We start from the raw sequence: 12,321 nt of genomic DNA on the forward strand, positions 1-12,321 counted from the left end.
TTTTAAAAAGATATTGTTTTGGGCCATTTTGCCGTTAATGGACAGGACAGTTAAGTGTGTGTGTGGGGGGTGATGTGCAGCAAAGGGCCACAGGCTGGAGTTGAACCAGGGCTGCTGCGGCAACACCCTTGTACACGGGACGCCTGCTCTACCACTAAACCACCGACGCCCCTCTGTCGCAGATGTGTCCCACCGCCACATTTTATTCACTGATTCTTGGTCAAACGTCTCTAAAGGCTCTGACGGAGAAACGCAGACAATCGAATCTGTTCTGAAAAGTTTAATGACGGACAAAAGTGTCAGACTCAGTGTGTAGATGCGACTGACACAATGTGAGGTTGTGTTTATTTTTAGACGTGCAACAATTTTGGACGAATAAACAGACTGGCTTCTGTGGTGCTACTCCAGCCTGTTGCAGCAAACTGGGAGCGTGCTGACTGAAATCTACTGTATAACTGCACGTAAAATGACAATCTGAATGATGACAGAAATGTAAAAGTCGGCCTTTATCTATACAGTGTCTGCTCGACTCGTAACATTCATTTCGATGGTGCAACCTAATGAGGTAACTCATTGCAGGTACATGAAAATAAACACATATCAGGAATGCCGGAGCTGCGCGTGAGATAAGACCGCTGTGTCAGCAAACAGATCTATTTGACTGACTAGAGTGGCGTCCTCCTCTTCCTCTGTGGTGGACTGAGCCACGTGTTGAAGATGACAGTAAGATCTCTACGTGTGTGAGCTGTGCTAAATGTGAAAGCGGCCTCTGCAAAGTCTCACACTGCTTATATTAAATATCAAACAGCCAGCTCCCCCACATCCTGGATGATTGAAGCAGCATATGCATCGCCCTGCGCGCCTGATAAGCAACAAGAAAAAGAAGCATCCGAATGCTGCCGTACATCAGAATGCACACTCATGTACGCACACACACACACACACACACATACACACAACAAACAAATATCCAAGCAACGTTACCCTCAGATACACACACACAGAGGCAGGCAGGTCTTGCAGCACATCACAGGGTCAGCGGCACACATCGGCATGGATTATCACACTGTCACACTCCAACGGATAACAAGCTGCAGACAGACGTCCACTGGGGGAGTGGGGGGGGGGGGGGGGGGGTAGCTAAAGAGAAGACTGGGGGAGAAACAGGAGAGGAAGAAGACACAAACAACACACACTGCTCTACGCTCCCAGTGTGTGTTGTGTACTTTGTAGGCAATATTCTCTGTGCTTTTCCTACGAGCGTGTGTGTCGGCACATTAGCATGCAGCATCACGCCTTGTACCTTTAATGCATCTTTCATCATGCTTGTGTATTAGCTCATTGTGAGTGTGAATGGAAGTGAATATAAAGCTTATGGTGTGTGCTGCTGATCCTGCTCAGGCTCTGCTGGATGAATATTACATGGAACATAGCTTCAGTTTTTAACAGCTAACGCCATGGGATGCATGTAATATTCAGCACGGCCTGTCAAAGGGGATAAAACACACTCTGCCAACCTGTATGTAGCATCTCTATTGATACTCACACACGTAAACACACACGTGTTGTGGGATTGTGTGCGCACACACTAAGCGTACAACACACCCACCCACAGCCTCTTTTATCAGCTAAATAACCGTGTTGCCAGATGTGGAGCTGTCTCTAATACGGACCAGAGGGGCCACAGCAGCACCTGACATGAATACTGCTGTAGTACAGTACGCAGGCAGGATTACACACATGTGTCGGCCTGCGAAGTTTAAGACACAACAATGGCTGCCTGTGGAGAACTCTCAATGCAACAGAGCAACAAGAGACAACTGAGGCTTTACCTGAGACAGGCTGTGAGTAGAGACGGGCCTGTACCTCTAATCCCTTCTGTTTCATAATACTATTTTACTGTGTTTTAGTAGGAAGACATTTTTTGTTGCTCTGCCTCCGTTTGCCCTGTGAAGGCAAACGAAACGTTTCCTGTATCTGTTTTAGATTAAATGGAAACAGCTCTGGCAGCATTCAGATGTTTACGAATGGAGAGAGTGCTGCTGTGGCACAGGAAGTGTTGCATGTTGGGTTGTGTATTTAATTTATTTAATGTATATTTGTGTAGGGACAAGTTTGTAGCGTACATAAATGCCACACACCACAGTATGTATAGCCTAAGCTAATTTGCCCATCCCTAGTGATGGCCAGATGAAGCCTCATGAAACATTTCTTTATTTTCTCCTCGAGTTGAAAAAACCTCAACTCAGAGCAGAGGAGCGCCCCACGTCAACATCAATCTGATGATCTGAGAGGCAGGCCTATAGTGATGGCCAAATGAAGCCTCATGAAGCTTTTCTTTATTTTCTGAGCCCACTAGATGGCGCTTTTTGTTCAACAAAAGGTTGAAAGCACACTGAATTGCCATTCTTTGAGCCTCTCTCTTTAAACCATGAGCGCCATCTAGTGGGCTCAGAAAATAAAGACAATGCTTCATGAGGCTTCATTTGGCCATCACTAATTGTTTGTAGCATTAAAGGGACAGTTCACGCCCACATCAAGAATGCATATTGTTCTGTCTTACCTGTAGTGTGTTTATCAGTCTCGATAGTTTTGGTGTGAGTTGCCGAGTGTTGATATATCCACTTTTTCCCCACCTAATTTTAGTGATCAAGTCTTATCTGTAGTGGAATTAACATCATATCATACATGCATACTCTTTTGTGATGGAGACAAGAAATACAACTTTTCAGTGTATGTAAATAAGAAACAGCATATTGACCGAACTTGATATTTCAAGTTGAAGCCAATATCAGCTGACACAGATGATGTACTGATATTTTTGTTTATCCCTACTCCAACATGTAAAAGGAAGTCTAAGTCAGGCTGTTCTCATGCACTGTTTTCCTACGAAAAGTAATATTGTACCTTTAAACAGAGGCAGCGTTGGAAACAGCCACGGTCTGTGCGGCCATTTTATAACTCCCAACATGTAGACGGAGAATGTTTTTGACTATATCACCAAAACGGTCACACTTCGATGAAACCCAGTGGCGTCAGGGGGAAACGCAGTTGCACAAAAACAGAACTTTAGGCGAAAATCTGAAAGGGGCTGGCAGGAGAAACAACCACGACTTTTGTTTGCTTCCCAGAGGATTGTAAAGTCAAACCCTCTTCTCTTTTCCTAAATCCAATCGTGCGTTTGTTGTCAAAGGAAAAAAACATCAATTCACGGTGTTGTACTAACGTAATGAGTTTATTTTGAAAGAGACTGTATGCAAACTGTAATTTCCTGTCGAAAAAGTAAGTGTATTTTGAAAACAGACAATTCAGACAAACAAACAGGCTGAAGTTGACACGACGTCCCAGAACGTCAAAAACCAACACACCCAGGGTACCTTGGACGTCGTATGTCGGCGTAGAAAGTCCTTGGCCAAATATCGATCTGTGACGAGGTCGGAGTGAGGATGTGTTGATATTACAGATTCCTTCCGTTCTGCCATTAGTAAAATATCTTTGTCTATCACAGTTGTATCTCGCTTGAGCCACGCTACACTGCCTCCACAATCTCTGTTGGTTCTGCTCTGTTTTCGTTTGTATCTGTAAGCTTTCAGAAAACATCCACAAATACAGATGAAATGAAGGCAGAGTGCAGAGAGGCAGCTCCATCCGTGTCTAACATTGAGCATAAATTAGCCCTTACTAGTTCTAGTATCTGCTGTAGTATCAAACTCCGTGTATCAGTCATGTGTTTTTTCTAACATTCCAAAGCAACACTGCAGCTATTTTCTTTCCTCAGTCCTGACTTGGCCACTGCTCCCCGAAGCTACTCACAAGTGACCCCGCAGGTCAAGCTACAAGCTCTCCATCACAACAGCAGCATCGCATCACTATCAGCCCACACACCGTCCTTCTTTTCTTGCTTTTCTTTTAATTGTTTGTCTCATTTTAAAATGCTGTTCGGAGAGAAAGAGGCTGGGAGTATATCTCATTCACTGTCTCGCTCCCTCTCTCTGTCGTTCTTCGTTAGCAGAGCAGATGGTGTGAGTGAGCAGGCCGGTCATTTCTAAATCAATAGCCGGGCACATGGGAGTCACTGTGTGTATTTGGAAAAAGCCCATAACACGTACGCTGTAGCACACACACGCAAAGAGGCATTTCCAAGTGTACACACACATGCACGAAAAAACACACAAGGAAGACAAAAAAAAAAAAAGAAATGTGGAAATAAATACACATGCATGCAACACACACCTCTGCAGATACTGTACATGCACACAAAAACACACAAGTAGTCCATTATTTCTGCACACACACACACACACACACACACACACACACACTGAATGGGGGTAGTAGAGGAAGCAAGGGACGGAGATGGAGAGTAAACCAATAGCCCTGCAGCTTATTTCTGCAGACAAGCTGTTGTTTAATATGAGTGCAGCAGACGTCTGCCCCACGACAATCATTTAAACCTCCAGAGCCTGCTCGACTGGAGGAGATGCAAGTATCTCTCTTTTTCTCCTCATATGTTACAGTGCTTTTCTTGTCCTGTCTCTCCCTCCCTCCATCCTCCCAACCTTCCCTGCTCTCGCAGCGAACAGCAGCAGAAGCCGGAGGTGGTGGAGACATATTAATGCTTCATTAAAGTCATAATCCACAACCTGTTGTTGCCGGGTTCTGTTGTGAAGTGGTGACTGTCAGTGAGACGTGAGGTAAAAGAACAGACAGTGACAATTCCAAAGCCTTCTGTGGTTTATTCTCCACACCAGATGCTGCAGATTTGCTGGCAACATGTCGTGTTGAAGTTGCCGTTTGCAGCTACCACAGGGAGTGCTGCACACTCTCTTTGTTGTTTGGTTTGATTTAGATTTAAAGGAACAAAGCTGGTTGGTTTGATTTTGTGCTCTATGGGGACATAGACAGAATCATCCATATGGCCCATGTAGCTTGTTGGCTTTTGCACTTGCATAATGTTGAGGGTGTGTAGAGTCATCGCCAGTCCTAGTGGTATTAACACTGTAACTGCTTTGGCCTTGTTTCAATGAGCAGTTTCTACCAATACAAGCCTCACAAAGATGAAATCTGTGGTTTATTGGTGAGGTGAGAGTTTGAGCACCCATGGTCAAAATTTTGTTCACAGTGAAAAACGATGAACTGATCTCCAAAAGGCACGAAGTTAAACATGACACATTTCTTCAATATTTTAAGCACGATTCCTTTTTACTTCCAATCTTTTACCACACAAGGGATTTAAAGTGTCACCCATGAACTTCTGCAGGTCGTCTTCACCATGTCTACATGCCTAAATGCATTGTGTACCACAGGTGTACCTAATAAAGTGGCCGGTGAGGGTAAGAGGACCACATTATTTCAGGCAGTGAACTCAGTGGTTAACCCTCCTCTTAGCCAACACATGGAAGCATCCACTGAGATATGTAATCAGTGTCTTCACCATTTCTTAGATAAAACAGATTAAATTAGGCTCCAGATCACACCTGTGACCAGAAATCTTCTCATCTTTGCTGAGCCCTCTGCCGGTGTGTCTCATTTCAAGCAAACTCCAGTGCTAGAATTAGAGAAGCTAATCTACCACTTACATTTCTCCACCTGCCAATTAGACATTATTCCCACTAGATTTCTGGCAGAGCTGTTTCAGACGGCCTGCAAATTCTTTCTATTATCAAGAGCTCATTTTCTACTACTCCATTCCATCCAGTTTTAAAAATGCAATAGTTTGACCTCTTCTAAAAATACCATCAATCGACCCTCTGGTTTTAAACAATTTTCTTTCAATCTAACCTTTTTTTTAGTTAAAATTTTAGATAAGTCTGTTGCCTCTTAATTTATCTCACACATGAATAACACTTATATATTCAAGCAATGTCAACCAGAATTCTGTACGCAGCAAGGCGCAGAAACAGCTCCTATTGAGGTAATGACTAGTTGCTGTTGATTCCACTGAATATCATCCTTAAACATCCTTATAAATCGCCTTGAAACTGTGCTGGTATTGTGGACACTATTTCTGCCAGGTTTCATATATTTCTTTGACAGATCTCTCTCTGTAGTAACGGAAGAATTCTCCTCATCTCTGCCCCCCCCTCTCATATGGTATTCCACAGGGGTCAATTCTTGGTCCTACTCCATTTTCTATTCAAAGGCCTTTTCTGCTTTCTCTGCTATCCAGTGCTGAATGTCACAAAACTTGCTCTGGCTCAGTGAGTCTAATTTGGGAGTCCTTTGATTTGGCACTCAAATCTGACCTGTCAGTTGAACAAATAAATCCTGGGAATTGTCCTCCAATGTCAAACATTCCACCCACAATTTAGGTGTGATCTTTGACTATGAGCTCCGTTTTGACTGGCAAATAACCAAGGTTGAACAATTATGCTTTCTCCAATTTAGGAACATTACATTTTATCTCAAACAGACCTTAAAAGACTCATCCATGCCTTCATCTCATCACGTTTGATGACTGCAGTGCCCTCTGTTCTGGGAAATTAGCTGTTTTTTGCTTTGGTGATAACTTACTCTCTCCCTGCTGTTTGCTCGTTGCACTGCAAAGGCTGGACTAGTGTCTTCATTTTTGTTTCAGAGCTGGTATTGTCATGAGTAAATTTAGCATTATCATATGAGAGGACACAGTAAGAGAGGCTGGAAGTTTGGGGTTTTCTTCCCGACAAGGGAAGGGGGGTTGGAGGGCCATGTTTTTTTTGTAACTCTTATTTTATTGAGGAAACAAAGCACATGAGGTCATCATGGCTGTTGCAAAGTCAAATCACAGTATTTTTGCACTGACACCTTGTGTGATGGCCTCCTGCCTCAGCAGGGTCTGCTTTGTGTGTGTTTTCCCCTGTCTCTCCGTCTGCTGTGTCTTGCAGGTCCTGGTGGGCGGAGCTGAGTAAGTGGCAACTGGGAGCACCTGGCCAGTCTCCCAGTGGCAGCATACTTGCTTTAGTTGGCCTCAGCCTGGTTTTCAGTTTGTGTTCTTCACCATACAACACCCTCCCACATCACTCACTCACCCAGCTTCACACACCTCATAAATTAACAATGTTTTTGCAATTATCTTCTGTTAATAATAATTTTGTACACTTTTCAGTTGATGACATTTGTCTCCCATTTTTGACATGTCCTATGAGCTGGGTCATGACACCTGGCATACAGTGTCACACTTTTCTCAATGGCGTTTATACACAATCCATTTCTTCCAATAGTTTGCACATTCTTCCAGCTCAAGCCTTAAAATAAAAATGTTCTCACACAGTATATTTTGTCTATAATCCCCAGCAGTTGGGCCAATGCTGGAGGATCAACTTGCAACCATTTTCAAGTTATGGATTTTGTGCTACTTGCCAAAAGTACATATAAATTTTATCCTTGTGTGGGGCAGTTTCAGGATTCTTTCCAAGGTATAATGTAGCAAATGAGTAGACGAACTCCATTCCAGTTATCTTTTGAATCTCAGCTTCAAGCCCTTTTTAAACAGGAACTGTGCAAATTTGCAGGAAAGCCCAATCAGTGTTTTTTCAGCATTGGCAGTATAAAAACAAAATCGGGGAGTGCAGCAAAATGCCGCCTACCTACTTTTGTTTATACAGAATGTGCCTTTTTCGGGGCAATGGGGGGCGTGAGCAAGTAACAAAACGTGTAGCTCAGCATGTGACGTAAACAGTGACGTGGGAGGGAAGCCGCGGCTGGTCAGTCCTTCGGTGATTCTCTCGTAAGTCAGCCCGTCCTTCACCGTCCCCGTCATCTGACGGTTAATGGCCTCTTAGTTTGCGAGGACAAGGAGGGCGCGCAATTCCTTGTCTCCCCAGTTGCTCATCTTTACAGTGTCTGTCAGGTTTGTGTTTCCCTCTTGCTACTAGCTGCTCGCTAATTCCTGCTGTCAGCTGTTTCCTGTTTATCCACCGCCAGTGGCTCGCACGTGCGCCATCATCAACAGCTCCTCCCACAAGTCTTCAACAGCCCCTCCTGTTGCAGAAAGCTGCCTCGTTCTGTTTAAACTAAAAGGGTTCCACCAATATGTCTACCCTACGAGGCGGAAACTTGGGCACCTTGGATCAACTCGCCAATCCGGCTCTGTGTGTCTAAACGCTCGCAGCTTGCCGGCAAAACGGCCCAACATTCACTGAAAATCTGGCAGTGTGAAAGGGGCTTTAGTCTCTTGCCACTATGGTTGTATTTTGGGGCAAACCCAGAAAACACAATAATGATTGGCCAGTGAGGTTCTGCATTGTCTCCAACAAAAGCCTCAGCTCTGTAGATCTGTTCACAGCGCTGTTAGTCTCAGGGTGATAAAGAACTGCATGTGGTTTTTCAAACCAAACTCCCTCAAGGACCTTGAGTTTGCAGCAGATTCCCGTGTCTCACATATCTCTGTCCAGTCCACCTGTTATTTGTATGTCTGATTCTTTCTCCCATTTTTGTTTAATATATTTTGTAGAATGATTCTTTAAAATGAGAATACTAACAGTTTCAAAAACAACTTTTTATTTTCTCCCATTATGTGTGTATTTGAAAATATAGTAATAAGGTGTGCTCATGGCCGTAGTGTCACAGTTGGCTATCTTCATGCTGCTTCAGACCCAGACTGCAGGTAGTGATTGATAATCCATTTGTTTGTGCTCAGTATGGATCATTTTGTTTTTGGTTACAGTGAGATTATACAAGCGCTTGGCTGAATGGGCTGGTCACTTCTGAGTGGTCCAGGGGTGGACATTAATTCTCAGTAAAGGCACACCTCCCAGTCTGTCTGGATAAACTCAAAATCACTATAATGGAAAAACATCCAATTTATGACCATGTAAAGAGGAGTGCCCAGTGTCAGCCCATGAAACCCCTGTGCCCCCTTGCTGCTAATTGTCTGGCACTGGCACTGCAGGAAAGCCCCTAATGATAACCAGCTGTGTCTATCACTCAAATGCTCAGACACAGAACAACTTCAAGAGGCAAATTTGGTTGATGTGAGACTCAGTGGGCAACTACCATGGGAGAAACATTTTAAAAATATTGTAAGGATAATGGGTAAAGGAATACCATGCACAAGATGTTCTTCTTTTCTTACCCCTGCCTATACAGTGTTAGTGACACAGGCTCTGGTTTTATCTCACCTTGATTACTGCTCAGCAGTCTAGTCTGGTGCAACCAAAAAAGATCTGTCTGAGCTATAATAAAGCTGCAAGGCTCCCACTGCCCCGTCTGCTAGGTGTGAGGCAGAGTACAGAGAGAATGCATGCCAGTCTCTCATCGCTCAGAGTAGAAGACAGGTTGGCATGCAGTCCAATGAGTGTCTAAAGGAATATAGTGATGTAGTAAAATTGACACCAGCATGGTGGCACTGGATCCTAGGGGTTAAACAAAACCCAGAACAGATGCAGTTTGTAGATCTGTAAGGTATGGAGTCATAACAATATCGAACAGGTTACCACTGATGATCACTGATCACTGAACAAGTGGGTTACAGAGAGCTGCACTCCAGGAGCGGGAAAAGAAGCTGCACAATGAAGCAACAATATGTTTCAACACAATCAATTGTCACAGTGACAAAAAACAAGTAAGGCTGAAAATACCCATAAATATTCTTTAAATGCGTCCGTGTCACCTGTCTTTACTCTCACACGCAGAAATTAAAGAGTGTAGTGGCTGCCGCTGGGGAAGTGGCACAATTGGTGAGTAAAGCATGTGAAAATGAGTTGAAACCCAGAGGAGCTTCTGTGGAGCGACAGCGGAGTTATCAGACCACCTCTGAGTGAGCTCAATACAGGCAGCATTTGGGGCTGAAATTAAAACCGTGGTTGAGGAGGAGAATCACTGACATGATCAGCCAACTGGATTCAAATTAGGAAATAGTAATTACAAATAATTAATCTTCAGTAATCCCCTCTGAATGGAGCTTTGGTTTACTTTAACCAACCACTCTGAGAGTGCTGCTCCGTAAATCTACGGCTTAACATTTTGTCTGTTCGTGAATCTTAAAAAGCTTTGAGAAAATACGATTTGTAGCACTCAACAACAGACCAAGAGATGATAATAATGGCTGGTACATAATCAAAATGATCATTTGTGATTATGGCAACAACCTCAAACTAGCCAGCCATCATGTGTGTCTCTAATTGCATACTTATATTAGTACACTTCAATGTCGTACACTATGTACGCTACGTAATTCTTGCGTGATGCACTAATTTCAACAGGGCGGTGTTGTCTCAAATCGTGCACTGCTGTTTTGCAACTTACCAGCAGTGACAAACTGCCCTTTCCTCTTTATTGTCTCCTTTTTTTTTTACAGCAAATGGTGGAGCATTATCACCAACATTTGACCACTAGCTCTTCCCACACATAAACCAAACTTACCCCCAAATTCCACCAGATGCGTGTTGGTTGCGTTCCGGCTCCGTCACAGCTGCGGCGCTCCGGAGCCCTCCGCAACAGATATGCAGGACTTCTATTTTTGCTGGACGCCGGAGCACAACGCAGCGATTCAGCACAGAGCAGATCGTGCGGGGCAGGAAGTCGTGCACAGAAACAAAATAAAACATCCAGTTAATTTTCAAGATAAAATACACAGTGTTCACGGCGGATCATATTTCCCTGCACTACACCTTGAAAACGTCATAATGGGCGGAGGCAGGCCTGAAGTCAACAGGTCAGAGGTTTTCAGACGTCATTTCACCCCGTTGACACCATGGATGAGGAGATGTTAATCATGGAGGTGCACCCAGATGTCTTCCGCGCCGCACAGTAAACGCAGCCGGTGGGTGTTGACGGACGGCGGAGCACGCAGCGGATAACCAGCGCTGCTGCCGGACACACATCCAGTGGAATTCCGGCGTTACACCAAAACGTCAGTGATAATTAAAATGTGACATCATAGCTAGGAGAAAGTTAGCTAGTAATGCTAATGGTAGCTAGCAAGCTAATGATAGCACTCGCATTATTGTTCGCAGTACCAAATCATTACAGACCAAACAAACATTTCTGACTTCTATTCAACAACAGTATTGCTACTTAGTGCAAAACACATGTGTAACTTAGTTCACTGTGGCCAGCTCAGGCTCCTCGTTGTCTCCAGCTGCCACCAGTTCGTGGTGTAGCTTCCTCTGTGTCACAAAGATGGCGACCATTGAGGGTGAGAAGTGCCCATTATTCCGCACTCAACTTTTGGCATTTTTCCATACTATGCAGTGTGAACGCACTTAGCAGACGAGCACTCAAATATTAAGAGCTTAGAACAGAAATATGTGACATGACAAACACTTCAAACCGTTCTCTTTCCATTGACACACAATGTCCTTTAGCTTCTGTATGTGACGCTCAGCTGCCTGCTGGATAAAACATGCTGTAACATGTGGTTAATGTTGTCAGACAGCTGCGGTTATATTATGGAAACAAAACTCCTGGATAAGTATACCAAAAACGTCATGTTTTGGGTTAAAATAAGTGCACAACGACGTAAATTGACCTACAAAAGTTACACTACATTAAAACAAGAACAGTGCTCTCCTGGGTGAAAGTCCTTGTTTGTTTGACCCATCCAACTCCTGTTTGACTGTCACCAACCCCACACGAGTTTCACACCCTATATACTATATGTCAAATACTGCCACAAATAAGTTTATCAATCAATCAATCAATTTTATTTATAAAGCCCAATATCATAAATCACAGTTTGCCTCACAGGGCTTTACAGCATACGACATCCCTCTGTCCTTAGGACCCTCACAGCTGATCAGGAAAAACTCCCCAAAAAACCCTTTAATGGGGAAAAAACGGTAGAAACCTCAGGAAGAGCAACTGAGGAGGGATCCCTCTTCCAGGATGGACAGACATGCAATAGACACTGGAGTTAGTTGAAAGTCGAAAGGGTACTTTCGGCATCACATGCCAAAGAGTGTGGCAATGTATTGGTATATATGACAATATAAAATCAGAACAGTCTAAACAATAAAACCTTATGAAGCTATTTGGTCATATTTCGCCTGAAACATGCACCATTCATCCACTACTTGGTCTGCAACAGTGTTCGAGTGCACGTCAGTGCCCAAGGTTTCCCAGCAGAACATTGCATTGTAACAAGATGATCAATGTTATCCAATTCATCTGTCAGTGGTTCTGATGTTGTGACTCATCGGCACAGCACGTATTCGCCCCAATAAATCAACGGCCTTATATACAGAGTCATAAAGACGAGAAAAAGCTGTCTGAGAAATGCAGGCTGTGCTCTGGGCAACTTAATTGGGAAGATTCGAGCCAGGAAGGGAGATGAGTTGGGAAAAAAATAAGTGAGGCAATTCATCTGTTCGTTTATGAAGATTGTTTCCCTGGAGGCATGAG

The sequence above is a fragment of the Epinephelus fuscoguttatus genome, linkage group LG21 (genome assembly GCF_011397635.1).
Source record: "Epinephelus fuscoguttatus linkage group LG21, E.fuscoguttatus.final_Chr_v1".
Classification (NCBI taxonomy): domain Eukaryota; kingdom Metazoa; phylum Chordata; class Actinopteri; order Perciformes; family Serranidae; genus Epinephelus; species Epinephelus fuscoguttatus.